The sequence below is a fragment of the Sturnira hondurensis genome, unplaced genomic scaffold, assembly GCF_014824575.4.
Source record: "Sturnira hondurensis isolate 20B ecotype Veracruz unplaced genomic scaffold, ASM1482457v3 Scaffold0011391, whole genome shotgun sequence".
NCBI lineage: Eukaryota > Metazoa > Chordata > Mammalia > Chiroptera > Phyllostomidae > Sturnira > Sturnira hondurensis.
The window spans coordinates 366,104-383,919 of NW_028084022.1; the positions used below are offsets into that span (position 1 = coordinate 366,104).

The window sequence follows — 17,816 nt, forward strand, 5'->3', positions numbered from 1 at the left end:
TAGAGACTGCATAGGGCAGTAGACTAAACCCTTGGGCTCTTGTATCAAGCTGCCTAGTTTCTAAGCCCAACTGCACCACTAGCTATGTGACTTTAGGCAAGCTTCTTGATTGTTCTGTACCCCACCTTTTAGAGTTCTTATGAGGATTAAATGAGTTAGTACAGGTAAAATACTTAAACAGGGGCCTGGCACAAATTGAGAACTAAATAAATACAAGATTTTATTATTGCTGTGAAGAAGTAGTTAATAGGCTTACTACCCAGAGTTCCAAGGTTCCAACCATTGGACTCCAAGCCATCTCAAGAAGAAAAAGTCAGTGAGCTACCTGTCACAGGAGCCAATGTAACTCATCCATCTTTTCCCTAAGGTTGGGCACTGAACTTCCACACTGATCATATAGCTCATTACCCACATACACTTCTGTCTACAAAGAAATTACCAGAAGCACACACCCTTTCTCTGGAGATTTCTGACCCAATCTTATCAACACTTTAACTGGCAGCAAGTCAACAACTTCAAGCTTCTGGTGAGTATAAAATCCAGAGTTCTCGACAGCTACGCTTCATCATCAAAAGAAAAGGCAAACCTCAGCCCCTTCATGAAAGCTAATGACAGGAGAGCTGCAGTGAGGTAGTAAAAGAAAGGTTTTTGTCACCAGATGGGGTGAGGGGGAATGTGTAAAGAGGTGAGGTTAGGGGATTAAGAAGTACAAATAGGTAGTTACAGAATAGCCATGGAGATGTAAAATGTAAAGTACAGGATAGGAAATGGAGTAGCCAAAGCACTTACACATAGGACCCATGGACATGAACAACAGTAGGGGAATTGCCTGAGGGAGTGGGGGATGCTGGGTGGAAGGGAGCAACGGGGGGAGTTCAGGACAAGTGCAGTAGCACAATCAATAAAATATAATTAAAAATCCTTCATATGTATATTTGTTGTCAATCTTTTAAGTTAGAGAGTTAAACTGTAGTTCATTGTCTCTCATGTCCCCTGAACTCTTTTCTGCCCATTTCTTTCCTTTCATTATGTTCGGTTGGTTTTGGTTCTCATATGTGGGTATTACCACCACACTCAATCTCAGCTGCCCCCCAAATGTACAGTTTCATTCATTTGGTGTGTATATTTTAAGACCTTTTTCTCTGTGTTTAGATATATGTATATGTATATGTTTCACTCCATATTATGTTTAACTTCTTGTCATGTAAATAGAGGCTTCGTTATTTTACATAAATTGCTGCATAGTATAGCATATTTTTATATATCTCAATTTATGTGATCACTTTCTTATTAATAGATATTTAGGTTGTTTACAACATTTTACTATTGCAAGCAATGCTTCAGTGAAAGCCTTAGTTTATTCCTCCTTGTGTAGAGTAAAAGTTTCTCTAGGATATTTATTTATTCAGAATGGAATCACTGGGTCATACTGAATTGCCCATTTTTCTCATTTTAATAAATACTGCAAAATTGAGTGACTCTTCCAAATTTCTATGCCCCTGAAAAGTGACTTTTCCAAATTTCTATGCCACTGAAGTGTATAACTATGTATATTTCCCCAATCATTTGCAAATTTTTTTAAAATTTTTTATTGTGAACATTTTCAAACATAAGAAGTGATAGTACAATGAATATCCATGTAATTATACCTAGATTCAATAATTTTTAGCATTCATCATATTGTTTTATCTCTATTTTTCTATCTATTGTCTATTTTGCTGAGCCATTTTTTTTCTTTTGGGGATTCTAACCATTATATCTTGAAGAATTTGATTTTTCAAATTCTGTGCTGCAGAGCATTGGCTTGGGTTGAATTGAATTACGGGCAGATGGAATCTGCAAATTGACCCAGCCAGACATCTATGGAATCTCCTAGAAGTGAAAAAATTCCCATAGGGAGGGCTTTGTACATACCATACAAGCTGAATCTCAGCAGGAAACAATTTTGCTTGGGGGAAGAGAGGCAGAAGAGGATGTCCTGGAGGGGTCCAGGCCCAGCAGATGAGATTCCTACTGCAGACCTGCCTTAGGCTATCAAGCCAATTGGGATAAGAAGAGAATAGAGAACTGTGATTTATTACACCTCCATCAAACTGTACAAACCTTGGGTTAGGAAATTAACTCCTACTATTCACAGTGCCATATGATAGCTTCAGCTTCTATTACCTGAAAAAAAAAATCTTACTTCTTACCCTAGCTTAGAAAAACTGGTGACTGAAGCCAAATGCCCAACAGGGGTTTTCCTCACACTTTTGGGGAATACCTGGAAAGCAGAATTGAACATTTTTAGGAAATACCTGGAAGGCTGAATTGAACAAAGTATTTTTCAGTCAGGCAGTGGTACTGTGGAAAAAGCTAGATGTCCACAGACTTGGATTCTAATATTAGCCCCTTTCCTTACTTGCTGTGTGAGATGGAAGAATCACTTAATTTCTCCCTGACCTCAGTTTCCTTATGCCAGCTGAGGATGAAAATAATATTTACCTCATAAGTCACTGTGATGATTAAAAGAGATATGAATAAAATGTTTAGCAAAAAATCTAGCAATATTTAGTGTTCACAAAATACAGGGTCTGGTAGAAGTAAGGCTTGCCAGATTTAAAAGTGGTGGGTAGGGTAATAATATGGGTGCAATAATTTATAATTTTAATTTGAACATTTCACTTTAAAATATCACACAGGCATGTGATATTGTTATGTTACAGAATTACATGCTTATGATTTTATAATAAAATATTTTATAATAAAAAAGTCATTATTTGTGCCCGATGCTGTATTGTTTGTTAGAATATAGCATTGAGTGAAATTATTGTGAAAAATCTCAGAGTGAAAGGGAAGAGACACTATCTTATTCTATATCCATCTCTTTCCAGTGACTTGCAGCACTCACTAAATTATTTGAGTCTAACCAAAGAAAACTAAAATGCCTCAAAGAGGTCTTTAGCAGACCCCTGCTTTTAAACCTGCCATCTCTTCTTATGGGGAAGGGTGGGAAAGTGAAACTGAACATTGACTTCAAAAGCACTTATTCTTAGACATGAGAAGAAACTCTAGACCCTTCATCACAGTTCAGGACTGGTGGGATTCTGAGACTGCCTGATTGAACTCCTGATGAACTCCAAGGTTGTTCTGGTCTTGTAGAGATAGTGTTGGCAAGGGGAGGGGTACAATTCTTTGACAGCTCTACTCAACAGACCACTCCCATGCACCCTGAACTATACTTATCTTTTCACTGCTCTGAACATCAGAGTGCCTTTGTTATTTAGGTGACAAACCAGATAGTGTCTAATGTGGGCTCTGCAATGCTCCTACTTTGGCTAAACTATTCTACTTTATAAGAACAATTTCTTATTTGCAGAAAGTGAATGACACTGTGACTTACACCTTTTCTACCAACACTTTGTGAGGAAGAAAGTAGGATAATTTTAAAACAACAACAACAACAACAATATTAGTAGTAATAATGATACCATTTAATGAGTACATATTCTGTCTCAGAGAAAACACTGCTAAGTACTCTGCATGCTTTGTTACATTCAATTGTCATAAGGTAGGTGCTATGAGGTAGGTACTATAAAACTAGCATGTTATAGTTTCTGTTAGTATTACAAATGGCATTGTACTTCAACAATAACTTATTATCATATTTCCTAATAAATTATTGCTGAAGTTTAGCAAACTTGTCGATTTTCATAGGCTGATATTTTATCTAACCACCCTGCTGGACTTTAATATCAGTTTTAGTATGAAAGTTGACTGTCTTAGATTTCTATATAGCTATATTGTTTATAAATAACAGCAATTTTGTCTTTGGCTTTCTAATCCTTATTCTCTTGTTTTTATTACTATATTGCATTGGTTAGGACACCAGAGTGTTGAATAGTAAGTAGTAATAGTGGCCATCATTATCTTGTTTCTCACCTTATTATTTTCTCAAAAAAGTGCTGCTAATAACTAATGTTTATAGAGCAGTTAATATTCTCTGTAAGCACCTTTATATATTTTATATCATTTAATCCTTATTCCAAAACTATAAGCATTATAGTATTATTTCCCTCAGTTTTATGGATGATGAAAATGCAGCTGAAAGAGATTAAATAATTTTCCAGGATCACAGAGCTTGTATATGATGGAACCAAGTTTTAAACTTAAGGTATTTAACTTAAAAACTTGTGATCATAACCAAAATTACTTCTTGGTAGTTTTCTAAAGGATCGTTAAGGAAGTTCTCCCCTATTCCTTGTGCACTGTGGGTTTTTATCATGGATGAGTATTAAATTTAGTTAAATGTGGACTTCCAGTGTAGATGGAGGCATATATAGACACTCATCTCCTCCTCATGAAATTACAGAGAGAATTACATCTAAACCTCAAAGCAAATAACACCCAGAATTGTCACAAAATCTAACTATATGGAAGTCTGACAACCAAGGATTTAAAGAAGCCATATTCATCCAGACAGTTAGGAGGGGGTGGAGACATAGAGATGGGCAAAGAGGCTAAGAGACACAGTGTGGTGTGAAGGTGTGGCAACAGTGGCATAATGGGTGGTCTCACATTCATGTATAGTGGATAAAAATCAGTAGGCATACCTTGGGCGCCAGTCATCCCAGCTCCAGGACTGGCTGCACAGACCATGGTTTCAGCACCAGGAAGATAAATCCCTATAACTTCTGGTTATAAAAGCCAGTGGGGGTTGGGGCAGCAGAAGTAACAGCTGGAGTTTCAAGAGACTCCACTTAAAGGGCCCATAGAATCTTAGAACATACACAAACTCACCCACTCTGGGATTTAGCACCAGGGCAACATCTGCAAGGGCATTAGTGACATATAGCAAGTGAGTGAAGTGATTGGAAACTGGGCAAGTGCCAGACAAGCCTCAAGAAGCCAGGCAGCAGCACTGGCTTCGGAGGGTCCCCTCTCTGAACCCTCCCCCAACACAGAGTACAAATTGGTGAAGCAGGTTGCCCAACCCTGGCAATTGTCTAAGGCTCTGCCCCACACAATTTACTGTTGCCTTTTCTACAATAGGCCACACTACTAAGTCAGGGAGTCAATACACCTCTATGTAATACACAGAAACAAACACAAGGAGGCTGCCAAATTGAGAAGACAAAGAAATATGGCCCGAATGAAAAAACAAAACAAAACTTCAGAAAAAGGACTAAATGAAATGGAGATAGCCAATCTATCAAATGCAGAGTTAAAAACACTAGTGACCTGGATGTTCAAGGAACTCATTGAGTATGGCAGCAACAAAAAGGAAGAAATGAAGTTTACATTAGGTGAAATGAAGAAAAATCTATGGGGAACCAACAATGAAGGGAAAGAAGCCAGGATTCAAGTCAATGATTTGGAGGATAGAGAGGAAATAAGATTCAACCAGAACAGCAAGAAGAAACAAGCATTTAAAAAACAAAGAGGATAGTATAAAAAGCCTCTGGGACATCTCCAAAAGTAACAACATTGGAATCATAGGATGCCAGAAGGAGAAGAGGAAGAGCAAGACATTGAAAACTTATTTGGAAAAATAATGAAAGGAAATTCCCCTAATGTTGTGAAGGAAGTAGACATACGAATCCAGGAAGTGCAGAGCGTCCAGACAATTTGGATCAAAAGAGGGCAACACCAAGACACATCATAATTAAAATGCCAAAGGATGAAGATAAAGAGAGAATCTTAAATGAAGCAAAAGAAAGAATTAGTTACCTATATGAGAGTTCTCATAAGACCATTAGCTGATTTCTCAAAAGAAACTTTGCAGGCTAAAAGGAAGTGGCAAGAAGTATTCAAAGTAATGTAAAGCAAGGAACTACAAATGATATTACTCTATCCAGCAAAGCTATCATTTCGAGTGGAAGGGCTATAAAGTGCTTCCTAGACAAGGTAAAGAAAGCTAAAGGACCTGGCTGGAGTAGCTCAGTGGATTGAGCGCAGGCCTGCGAACCAGACGATGGCAGTTCGATTCCCAGGCAGGGCACTTGCCTGGGTTGCAGGCCAGTTCCCAACAGGGGACACACCAGAGGCAACCATACATTGATGTTTCTCTCCCTCTCTCCTTCCCTTCCCCTCTGAAAATAAATAAATAAAATTAACAAAAAAGAAAGCTAAAGGAGTTCATCATCATCAAGTCAGTATTACATGAAATGTTAAAGGGACTTATTTAAGGAAAAGATCAAAACTATGAACATTAAAATGGCAAAAAATCCACAACTATCAACAACTGAATCTGAAAAAACAAACTAAACAAACAACCAGAACAGGAACAGAATCATAGGTATGAAGGATGAATCATATGAAGGGTTATAAGTTGGGAGGATGAAGGGGGAGAATGGAGTGAAAGGTAGAGGGAATAAGAAGCATATTGGTAGGTACAAAATAGACAGGAGGATATTACAAATAGTATTGGAGCCCTGGCTGGTGTAGCTCAGTGGATGGAGGAGTGCGGGCCTGCAAACCAAAGGATTATGGCTCGATTCCCAGTCAGGGCACATGCCTGGGTTGCAGGCCAGTTCCCAGCTGGGGATGCATGAGAGGCAACCATACATTGATATTTCTCTCCCTTTCTCCTTCCCTTCTAAAGATAAATAAATAAAATTTAAAGAAAAAATAGTATTGGAAATGGAGAAGACAAAGAACTTATATGCATCACCCATGGATATGAACTAAGGGAAGAGATTGGTGGAGGGAAGGGGGGTACTAGGTGGAGGAGGGCAAAGGGGGGAAATATGAACAACTGTAATGACATAATCAAAAATAAATTTTAAAAAATTGTTAAATGTTCCCTTCTGCATCTGTTGAAATGATTGTATGACTTGACTTTTGTATCTGTCATTGTAGTGAATTACATTTGTAATTTGTAAACTTGCTAATGTTGAACTATCTATACATTCCTGGGATGTGTTATTGGGAATAGTGTGTTATTTTAATAAGCCTCTAAATTTCATTTGCTTAAGGGCTTTTCTACTCACAAGTAAGATTAATTAATTTTTTATCCTTTCTTGTCCTGTTTGTCTGATTTGTGGGAGCAATTCATCTTTTTCTATGCTATAGAATGTATATTCCTGTTAATTGTTCTATGATTTTTGTGTATGATTTTTCTACTTTTTCTTGGGTAGGTTTTAGGAATTTTTATTTTCTTAAAATGTTTTCCATGGAAACATGTTAGTTTAAATTCGTATGTAGTATTTGCAATATCACCGTGGTATATATATTTATAACTCTATTTGGCTTCCTGGTGGCATTTATTTGCACTGTTTTGCTTTTTTTAGTAGTTGCTGAAGGTTTGACTTAAAAAGAAATTGGTTTTATGAATCAACTTTGTTTTCTATTTCAATGTTTTCTTTTTTAATTATGTTATTGTTGTTCAAGTATAGGTGTCTTCATTTACCCCCCACCACTCCCCCCCCCACCTTAGTCATCTTCACCTCCCTCCACTGATTCCACCCGCCCTTGTTTTTGTCCATGTGTCCTTTATACTTGTTCTTGAAAACACTTCCCCCCTTACCCCCCATTATCCCCTCTCACCTACCCTCTGGTTACTGTCAGATTGTTCTTTTTTTTAGAGAGAGAGATTTTATTTATTTATTTATTTATCTTTAGAGGGGAAGGAGAGAGGGAGAGAAACATCAATGTATGGTTGCCTTTTGTGTGTCCCCTGCTGGGAGTTGGCCTGCAGGGAACCGGCCTGCAACCCAGGCATGTGCCCTGGTGGGGGAATCGAACCATGATCCTCTGGTTCACAGGCCTGCGCTCAATCCACTGAGCTACACCAGCCAGGGCACTGTCAGATTGTTCTTAATTTCAATGTTCTTGGTTATATTTTGCTTGCTTGTTTCTTTTGTCGATTAGGTTCCACTCATAGGTGAGATCACATGGTATTTGTCTTTCCCATGAGACACTGGCTTATTCCACTTAGCATAGTGCTCTCCAATTCCGTCCATGCTATAGCACAGGGCAGGAACTCTTTCTTTCTTTCTTTCTGCTGCATAGTATTTCATCACGTAAATGTATCATAGTTTTGTTTTTTTGTTTTTTGATCCATTCATTTACTGATGGGCACTAAGGTTGCATCTAGGACTTGGCTGTTGTAAATAGTGATTCTGTGGACATTGGGGTGCATAGGTTCTTTTAGATTGGTGTTTCAGGGTTCTTAGGATATAATCCCAGCAATGGATTTGCCAGGTCAAAAGGCTGTTCCACTTTTAGGTTTCTGAGGAAATTTCATACTGTTTTCCCCAGTGGCTACACCAGTCTGCATTGCCACCAACAGGGCACTACGATTCCCTTTTCTCCACAACCATGCCAGCACTTACTGTTTGTTGATTTGTTTATGATGGCCATTATGACCAGTGTGAAGTGGTATCTCATTGTTTTAATTTGCAACTCTCTGATGGCTAGTGATGCTGAGCATCTTTTCATATGTCCCTCAGCCTTCTGTATTTCTTCCTTGGAGAAGTGTCTGTTCAGGTCTTTTGCCCATTTTATATTGGGTTGTTTGTCTTGCTGGAGTGGAGTTGTGTGAGTTCTTTATCTATTTTGGAGATCAAACCCTTATCTCAGGTATCATTGGCAAATATGTTTTCACATATGATTAGTTCCCTTTTCATTTTAATGCTGGTTTCCTTAACTGTGCAGAAGCTTTTTATTTTAATGACATCCCATTTGATTATTTTTTTCATTTATGTCCCTTGTTCTAGGGGACATATTGATGAAGATACTGCTGCATGGAATATCTGAGATTTTCCTGCCTATGTTTTCCTCTAGGACATTTATGGTGTCACAACCTATATTTAACTCTTTTATCCCTCTTGAGTTTATTTTTGTGTATGGTGTAATTTGATGATTGAGTTTCATTTTTTTGCATGTAGCTGTCCAGATATCCTAACACCATTTGTTGAAGAGGCTATTTTTGCTCTATTTTATGCTGGTGCCCACTTTGTCAAATATTAATTGATTGTAGAGACTTGGGTTTACTTCTGGGCTCTCTGTTCTGTTCCATTGACCTATGTGCCTGTTTTTCTGCCAGTACCAGGCTGTTTTGATTATACTGGCCTTGTAATATTGTTTGATATCAGGTATTGTGATCCCTCCTGCTTTGTTCTTCTTTCTCAAAACTGCTGCAGCTATTTGGGGTCATTTATGGTTCCATATAAATTTCTGAAATGTTTGATCTATATCTGCAAAATACATCATTGATATTTTAATAGTTATTGCATTGGATCTGTAAATTGATTTGGGTAATGTGGACATTTTGATAATATTAATTGTTCCAATCCATGAACATGGTACATACTTCCATTTGTTTGTGTATTCATTAATTACTTTCTTCTATGATGTGTGGTTTTCGGGGTACAGGCTTTTTACCTCCTTGGTTAAGTTTATTCGTAGTCAGTTTATTTTGCTGTATCAAATGGGATTTTTTCCCCTGATTTCTGTTTCTGATATTTCATTGTTGGTGTCAAAATGCCTTTGATTTCTGACTATGGAGTTTGTATGTGGCTGTTTTGCCAAATTCATTTATTAGGTTGAATAGTTTTTGTTAGAGTCTATAGGATTTTCTATGTACACTATCATGTCATGTGCAAACAATGACAGTTTTGTTTCCTCCTTTCCAATTTGGATGTTTTTTACTTCTTCTTGTCGCATCACTGTGTCTATAACTTCCAATAATACATTGAATAATAGTATTGAGAGCCAACATCCTTGTCTTGTTCCTGATCTTAGTGGGAAAGATGTTAGTTTTTGCCCATTGAATATGACATTGGCTGTAGTTCTCTCATATATGGACTTTATTATGTTGAAGAATGCTTCCTCTTTTCCCACTTTGCTGAGTATTTTTTTCATAAGTGGATGCTGTACCTTATGAAGTGCTTTTTCTGCATCTATTAATATGATCATACGATTATTTATTCCTTTGTTTCTGTGATGTACTACGTTTATTGATTTGTGATTATTGTACTATCCTTACATCCCTGGGATGAATCCCACTTCATCATGGTGTATTATCTTTTCAATGTATTGCAGCATGCTGTTTTCCAATATTTTGTTGAGGATTTTAGCATCTATGTTCATCAGTTATATTGGCCCGTAGTTTTCTTTCTTTGTTGTGTGTTTATCTTGTTTGGGATTAGGATGATGCCAGCCTCATAAAAAGAGTTTGGGAGTTTTCCCACTTCTTGGATTTTTTGGAATAGTCTGCGAAGGATATAGGTTAGCTCTTCTTTAAATGTTTTGTAAAATTCTCTTGTGAAACCATCTCGTTTAGGGCTTTTGTGTGTTGGGAATTTATTGACTACTGCTTCAATTTTGTCAACTGTTACTGGTTTGTGCAGGCTTTCTGCTTCTTCATTGAGTTTTGGAAGATTATAATTTTCTAGGAATTTGTCCATTTCACCAAGGTTTTCAAATTTCTTGGCATATAGTTCTTCATAGTAATTTCTTACAATCCTTTTTCTTTCTGTGGTATCAGTTGTAATCTTTCCTCTTTCATTTCTGATTGTGTTTATCTGGGTCCTCTCTCTTTTTTTCTTTTAGTTTTTGGTATATTTTATTGATTACGGTATTACATTGTCCCATTTTCTCTTTTTATTTTTCTCCACCCTGCACACTCCCTCCACCCTCTTTCTCCCTCCTTTGTTCAACTCCATATGCTGTACATTTAAGTTCTATGGCTTTACATTTCCTATATTGTTCTTAAGTTCCCCCTGTCTATTTTCTACCTACCAATTATGCTACTTATTCTCTGTACCTTTCCCCCTCTCTCCTTGTCCCACTCCCGTGCTGATACCCCTCCATGTATTTCCTGGAGGATTTCCATTTCTGTGATTCTGTTCCTGTTCTAGCTGTTTAATGAGTTTGTTTTTCTGGAGGTTTTTTAAGGTTTGATTTTTAATAGCTGTGACTTTATTGTCATTTTACTGTTCGTATTTTTTATCTTCTTTTTCTTAGGTAAGTTTCTTTAACATTTCATATAATAAGGGCTTAGTGATGATGAACTCTTTTAACTTGACCTTATCTGGGAAGCTCTTTATCTGCCCTTTTATTCTAAATGATAGGTTTGCTGGGTAGAGTAATCTTGGATGTAGGTCCTTGCATTTCATGAGTTGAAATACTTCTTTCCAGCCCCTTCTTGCGTACAATGTTTCTTTCTGAGAAATCAGCTAATAGCCTTATCAGAACTCCTTTGTAGGTAACTGTCTTCTTTTCTCTTGCTGCTTCTAAGTTTCCTTATCTTTAATTTTGGATGATGTTATTATGATTGACATTACTCATCATGTTAATCATACCATGTGTGTTATGGTGTATTCCCCTTGGTGGGATCCAATGCCTTTCGGATGCTCTGAACTTCCTGGACTTACTGGAATTTTATTTCATTTGCCAGATTAGACAAGTTCACCTTCGTTATATTTTCAAACAAGCTTTCAGTTTCTTGCTCTTGTTCTTCTTCCAGCACCCCTGTGATTCAGATGTTGGAACATTTAAAATTGTCCTGGAGGTTCCTAATCCTCTCCTCATTTTTTTCAATTCTTGTTCCTTCATTCTGTTCTGGTTGATTGTTTCTTTCTTCCTTCTGCTCCAAACTGTTGATTTGAGAACTGGTTTACTTCCATTCCCTGTTGGTGCCCTATACATTTTTCTTTATTTCGCTTTTCATAGCCTTCACTTTTTCCTCTATTTGTGACCATATTCAACCAATTCCATGAGCTTCTTGATTAGGAGTGTTTTGAACTGAGCATCTGATACGTTGTCTCTTAGTTGCATCTTTTCTGGAGCTTTGAGCTGTTCTTTCATTTGGGCTGCTTTTTAAAAAATTTGGTGCAGTTGTTTCATATTAAGAGGTGGAACCTCAGGTTTTCTGGACAGGGCAACATGTCACTATGTTGTGATGCTCTATGTGTGGGAGGGGTTTGAGAGGTAACAGTGCCGATTGCTCTGCTCTTTGCATGCTTTCAGTCAATTCCCCCGCCACTCACAATCTAATTTGGCCCTTGTTCTGCTGATTCCCAGGTTGGTGGGTTTGTCTATGATCTAGGACCCTATGAGTTTGTTCAAAAAACTCTCCTGTGAGGCTGGGAGTTTATCCCACTGCTGCCTCAACCATCACAGGTTTTTTCAGTCAGAGGTTTGGAACCTTTATTTTCCACACTGGAACCCTGGGTTGTGTGGTCTGTCTCACTTCCCAGGTGCTCCTCCTGGTTTATCAGCACAGGAATCTGGGACCACTCAGTCCGCCAGCTACCACCCTGCCTGAGCAGGTCCTACAACCACTGCTTTTCTGTGAGTCCTCTCAGCCCAGCTACTCATCTCTGCCCCTTCTACCAGTGTAGATGAATATTTCTTCTTTAACTACTTAGTTGTTAGACTTCCATGCAGTTTGATTTTCTATCAGTTCTGTTTTTTTTAAATTTGTTGTTGTACTCCTTTTGTTGGTGCGAGGAGACACAGTATGTATACCTAAGCCTGTATCATGAAAAATCACTTTGTAATAGCTTAAATGAGTACAAAATTGGCCATAAAAATGAAAGACCTAATAGATAATCCAGTGCACTGCACAGGGATATCTGGCAGGGAGGTTAGCAGAATTCACTGTCAGGTCTTGCTTCATCCTGTACTGTTATTAATGATACTGAAGTGAGGAAGAGAAATGACAGTCAGTCTGCAAAAGAGCCCAATTAAGGATCATCGAGGAAGCAAGGACATTAAAAACAAACAATGTGAACAATAACAAAAAACAACACTCTGCTGGGGTGCAGTTGGAATAAAATAGCCCTATTCATGTGAAAAATAAATTAACACCCACCATTCTCAGGATGTATGTATCAGGCAGCACTCAGGGATTGAGAGTAGCAGTGGAAGAAAAAAGAGACCACAACTGCAGCCTGAAGAAGGCCCCTGTCCTGTGATATGATATACACAATGTGTCACAAGGCAGCAAGAGTATGTTCTTACAAGTAAGGTATTAAAGGGAGATGAAACACCCATCCAGACTATTAAGCAGGGAAAGGTGCATTTTGTTTTAGTTTTGTTTTATTTTACTAATAATATTTTGTCCTTATCCACCCATTACATTTATCCTTTCAACAAGCATTTTTTGATGCATTCAATTTGCTTAGCTCTGTACTAAGTACTTGAGAAACTACTGTGGAGCTAGGTCATATGCAGTCCTTGGATTCAAGAACCTTAAATATACAAGTGGGGAGACAACTACTCAAGAGTTATAAACATAAGAAAATAAATATCATAGGTTCTGAGGTAATATATCAATTATTCCCTTTCCTATGGACACTGTGTGTTAGAAGAGCAAGAAGGCAGTAGTGTTGAGTAGAATAAAAAACGGCTAAAACTCCTAACTTCCATAGACAGATGAATTGTTTTTTCTCCAGAACAGAACTTTGAAGATTCTATTTCCTCAGTCTCAAGTGATCTATGGGATGTGTCCATCACCTACTAGGCAGGACTCTTCAGCATAGCTACAAATCACTAGAATCAGATGAGTCAACGTGGTAGATGTATCCTGCCTGGCAAAAAGGATTCATGAGACAAATATGTTCTTTCAAACCCTGAAGAGGTAGCTCTAGAAGGAAAGAGCTGCCCTTCTCTCAGTAGATCAATTGACTTTTTGGAGCTGACATTCACTCAAATTTCTCATATCCCCACATGTTTACTCCTAAGTAGTGTTGAATATAAAACAAAAACAAAATCACACTGCTTGCAAGTTGAAAAGCAGGGACACACGCCAGACAATTACTGTTTGTACTGAATGAGAACATCGATTCAAAATCCAGTCATGCAGTAATCAAAAACAATTAGAAATCAGCAATAAGAAGCAAACCACCTACCCACTCCCATGACATAGGCTCAATGCAATATATATCTCTAAATTGAAAACACAAGCACACGTTTAAATAACTCTTAAATAAAAGAAGAATTTAAATTGATATTACAAATGCTTTTGATCTGAATGATGATGACAGAAATATATATCAAATTCTGTTGGATACAATCAGAGAAATAATCAGAGAATAATGTATTGCCTTAAATTCACTTATTAGAAGATAACAGCAAATGGAAAATAAATGAATTGATATTGGAAAGTAAATGAGTTAAGCTAAAAACTCCAGAAATTTTTTAAAAAGCGTAGTAAAATAAATTCAGAGAAAGTATAGGGCAGGAATTGATAAGGATAAAATCAGAAAACAGTGAAATAGTGCTCACTTTGGCAGCATATACACTAACACTAAAATGACACAGAGAAGACTAGCATGGCCCCTGCACAAGGATGACATGCAAATTTGTGAAGCAGTCCATATTTTTAGAAGGAATCAAAAGCAGGCTAGATGAAGCCAATGATTGAATGCTCTTTTTTTTTTAAATTTAATTCTTATTCAAGTACAGTTTTCTGTTTTATATTCCCTGCCCTGCCCCCCCAGTGCTCCCACCTCCCTCCAATTTCCACCCCCCACCTTAATTATTGTCCATGTGTCCTTTATACTTATTCGTGTGAGTCCCTCCCCCTTTCCCCTATGATTCTCTTGAGTCTGCGTAAAGGCATCTCGATTTTGTTTATAATTATACAGAACTAGCTCCTGGATTTATTGATCATTTGAATTGTGCTTTTAGTCTCCATGTCATTTAATTCTGCTCTGATCTTGGTTATTACCTTCCTCTACTTGCTCTGGGCTATCTTTGTTGTTCTTCCTTGAATCATTGTAAGTGTAGGTTTAGGTTGTTTATTGGAAATGTTTCTTTTTTAGGTAGGCCTATATTGGTATGAACTTCCCTCTCAGGATGGCCTTTGCAGAAAGAAGAGTTTGGGAGTCTGCCATCTTCTTGAATGTTTTGGAATAGTCTATGAAGGATAGGGGTTAGCTCTTCCTTAAATGCTTTGTAGAATTCTCCTGTGAAACCATCTGGTCCAGGGCCTTTTGTGTATTGGGAGTTTTTTGATTACTGCTTCAATTTCCTCTGCTGTTATTGGTCTGTTCAGGCTTTCTGCTTCTTCTTCATGGAGTTTTGAAAGATTATATTTTTCTAGAAATTTGTCCATTTCACTTAGGTAAAAATGGACAAATCTCTTGGCATGCAGTTCTTAGGTTTTCAAATTTCTTGGCATGTAGTTCTTCATAACAATCCCTTGTATTTCTGTGGTATCAGTTGTGATTTCTGGCCTTTTGTTTTTTATTGTGTTTATTTGGATACTCTCTCTCTTTTTTTTTTTTTTTTGATGAGCCTGCTTAAAGGCTTGTCAATTTTGTTTATCTTTTCAAAGAACCAGCTCCTGGATTTATTGATTCTTAGAATTGTTCTACTAGACTCTATGTTGTTGAATTCTGCTCTGATCTTGGTTATTTCCTTTTACTTGCTCTGGGCTGTCTTTGATCTTCCTTCAGTACTTGTAGATGTAGGGTTAGGTTTTTTTTATTTGAAATGTTTCTGTGTTTTTAGGTAGGCCTGTATCACTATAAACTTCTCTCTCAGGACTGCTTTTGCTATGTCCCATAAGGTTTTTTATTGTCGTGAGTTCATTTTCATTCATTTCCAGAAACTTTTTGATTTTTTACTTGATCTCATTCTTGACCCATTCATTGTTTAATGGCAGGCTATTCAATCTCCATGCATTTGAGTGTTTGGGGTTTTAGTCCTTGAGATTGGTTTGTGGTTCCAGTCCCTTGTAGTCAGAGAAAATGCTTGACATGATTTCAATTTTCATGAGTTTGTTGAGTCTTGCTTGTTTTGTGTCCTACCATATGGTCTATCTTTGAAAATGTTCCATGTGCATGTGTAAAGAATGTGTATTTTGCTTCTTTGGGGTGAAAGGCTCTATATATATATCAGTTAAGCCCATTTCATCTAGAATATTGTTCAACGCCACAGTATTTTTGTTGGTATTTTGTTTGGAAGAACTATCCGTTTTTTAGAGTGATGTGGTAAAATCCCCTACTATAATTGTGGTGCTGTTGATATCTTTTTTGAAGTCCTCCACAATTTTCTTTATGTATTTGGATGCTCCTATGTTAGGTGCATATATGTTTACAATATTTATGTCTTCTTGATGCATTCTTCCTGTTAGTATTATGAAGAGACCTTCTGGGTCTCTTTTTATGGCTCATTTTTTGAAGTCTAATTTGGCATACATGAGCATTGCTACCCTGGCTTTTTTTCCTGTCCATTTGTTTAGAATATTTGTTTCCAGCCCTTTACTTTCAGTCTGTGTAGGTCTTTTGTCCTGAGGTGAGTCTCTTGTAGGCAGCATATGTGTGGGTCATATTTTCTTATCCATTCTGCTATTCTGTGTCCTTTGATTGGAGCATTTAATGCATTTATATTTAAGGTTATTATGCATAGGTAGTTATTTCTTGCCATTTTATTTCCTTTGTACTGGTGTTCCTCTCTCTGTCTTTTTCTTTTTTCCTTTTCATAAAGCATACCCTTTAGCAACTCCTGCAGGGCTGGTTTGGAGGAAGTGTTTACTTTGAGCCTTCTTTTGTGTGGAAAACTCCTTATTTGCCCTTCCATTTTGATTAAGAACCTTTCTAGAGAGAGTAGCCTTGGTTTCATGCCTTTGTTTTTCAGTACTTGGATAACCGCTTGCCAGTCCTTTCTGGCTTGTAGCATTTCCATTGAGAACTCAGCTGCTAGTCTTATCTGGGCTCGCTTGTATGTTACTTCCTTTTTCTCCCTTGCTGCCTTTAAGATTCTCTCTTTGTCTTGGAATTTTGCCATTTTAATGATAATGTGCCTTGGAGTGGGCCTCTTTGGGTTCCTCTTGATTGGGACTCTCTGTGTTTCCTGGATGTGTGTGACTTTTTCTTTCATCACATTAGGGACATTTTCCATCATTACTTTTTTAAAAAAATTATTTTATTTATTTTTATTTATCTTTAGAGGGGAAGGGAAGGAGAGAGGGAGAGAAATATCAATGTATGGTTGCCTCTTGTGCGTCCCCTGCCAGGAACCGGGAACAGGTTTGCAACCCAGGCATGTGCCCTGACTGGGAATCGAACCGTGATCATGTGGTTCGCAGGCCCATGCTCCATCCACTGAGCTACACCAGCCAGGGCTCTCCATCATTACTTTTTCGAACAGGTTTTCTATCACTTGCTCTTCTTTTTCTCCTTCTAGTACCCCTATTATATGGATATTATTATGTTTCATGTTGTCCTCCAGTTCCCTTAAAACATCTTCATTCTTTCTGAGTCTTTTTCCTTTTCTTGCTCTTTCTCAGTGTTTTTTCCTACCTTGTCTTCCAGCTCACTGATTCAATCGTTGGCTTCATCTAGCCTGCTTTTGATTCCTTCTAAAAATATGGACTGCTTCACAAATTTGCATGTCATCCTTGTGCAGGGGCCATGCTAGTCTTCTCTGTGTCATTTTAGTGTTAGTGTATATGCTGCCAAAGTGAGCACTATTTCACTGTTTTCTGATTTTATCCTTATCAATTCCTGCCCTATACTTTCTCTGAATTTATTTTACTACGCTTTTTAAAAAATTTCTGGAGTTTTTAGCTTAACTCATTTACTTTCCAATATCAATTCATTTATTTTCCATTTGCTGTTATCTTCTAATAAGTGAATTTAAGGCAATACATTATTCTCTGATTATTTCTCTGATTGTATCCAACAGAATTTGATATATATTTCTGTCATCATCATTCAGATCAAAAGCATTTGTAATATCAATTTAAATTCTTCTTTTATTTAAGAGTTATTTAAACGTGTGCTTGTGTTTTCAATTTAGAGATATATATTGCATTGAGCCTATGTCATGGGAGTGGGTAGGTGGTTTGCTTCTTATTGCTGATTTCTAATTGTTTT

The 17,816-nt window shown here is 37.4% G+C and overlaps 2 non-coding genes across 2 annotated transcripts; one reads left to right on the forward strand and one right to left on the reverse strand.

Moving 5' to 3' along the window:
- Positions 1-14,209: 14,209 nt before the first annotated feature.
- On the forward strand, positions 14,210-14,316 carry LOC118996655 (U6 spliceosomal RNA). The gene has a single exon (XR_005068535.1). It is a non-coding gene; the product is annotated as a U6 spliceosomal RNA (small nuclear RNA).
- Positions 14,317-17,301: 2,985 nt separating this feature from the next.
- On the reverse strand, positions 17,302-17,408 carry LOC118996656 (U6 spliceosomal RNA). Its single transcript, XR_005068536.1, has one exon. It is a non-coding gene; the product is annotated as a U6 spliceosomal RNA (small nuclear RNA).
- Positions 17,409-17,816: the final 408 nt, after the last annotated feature.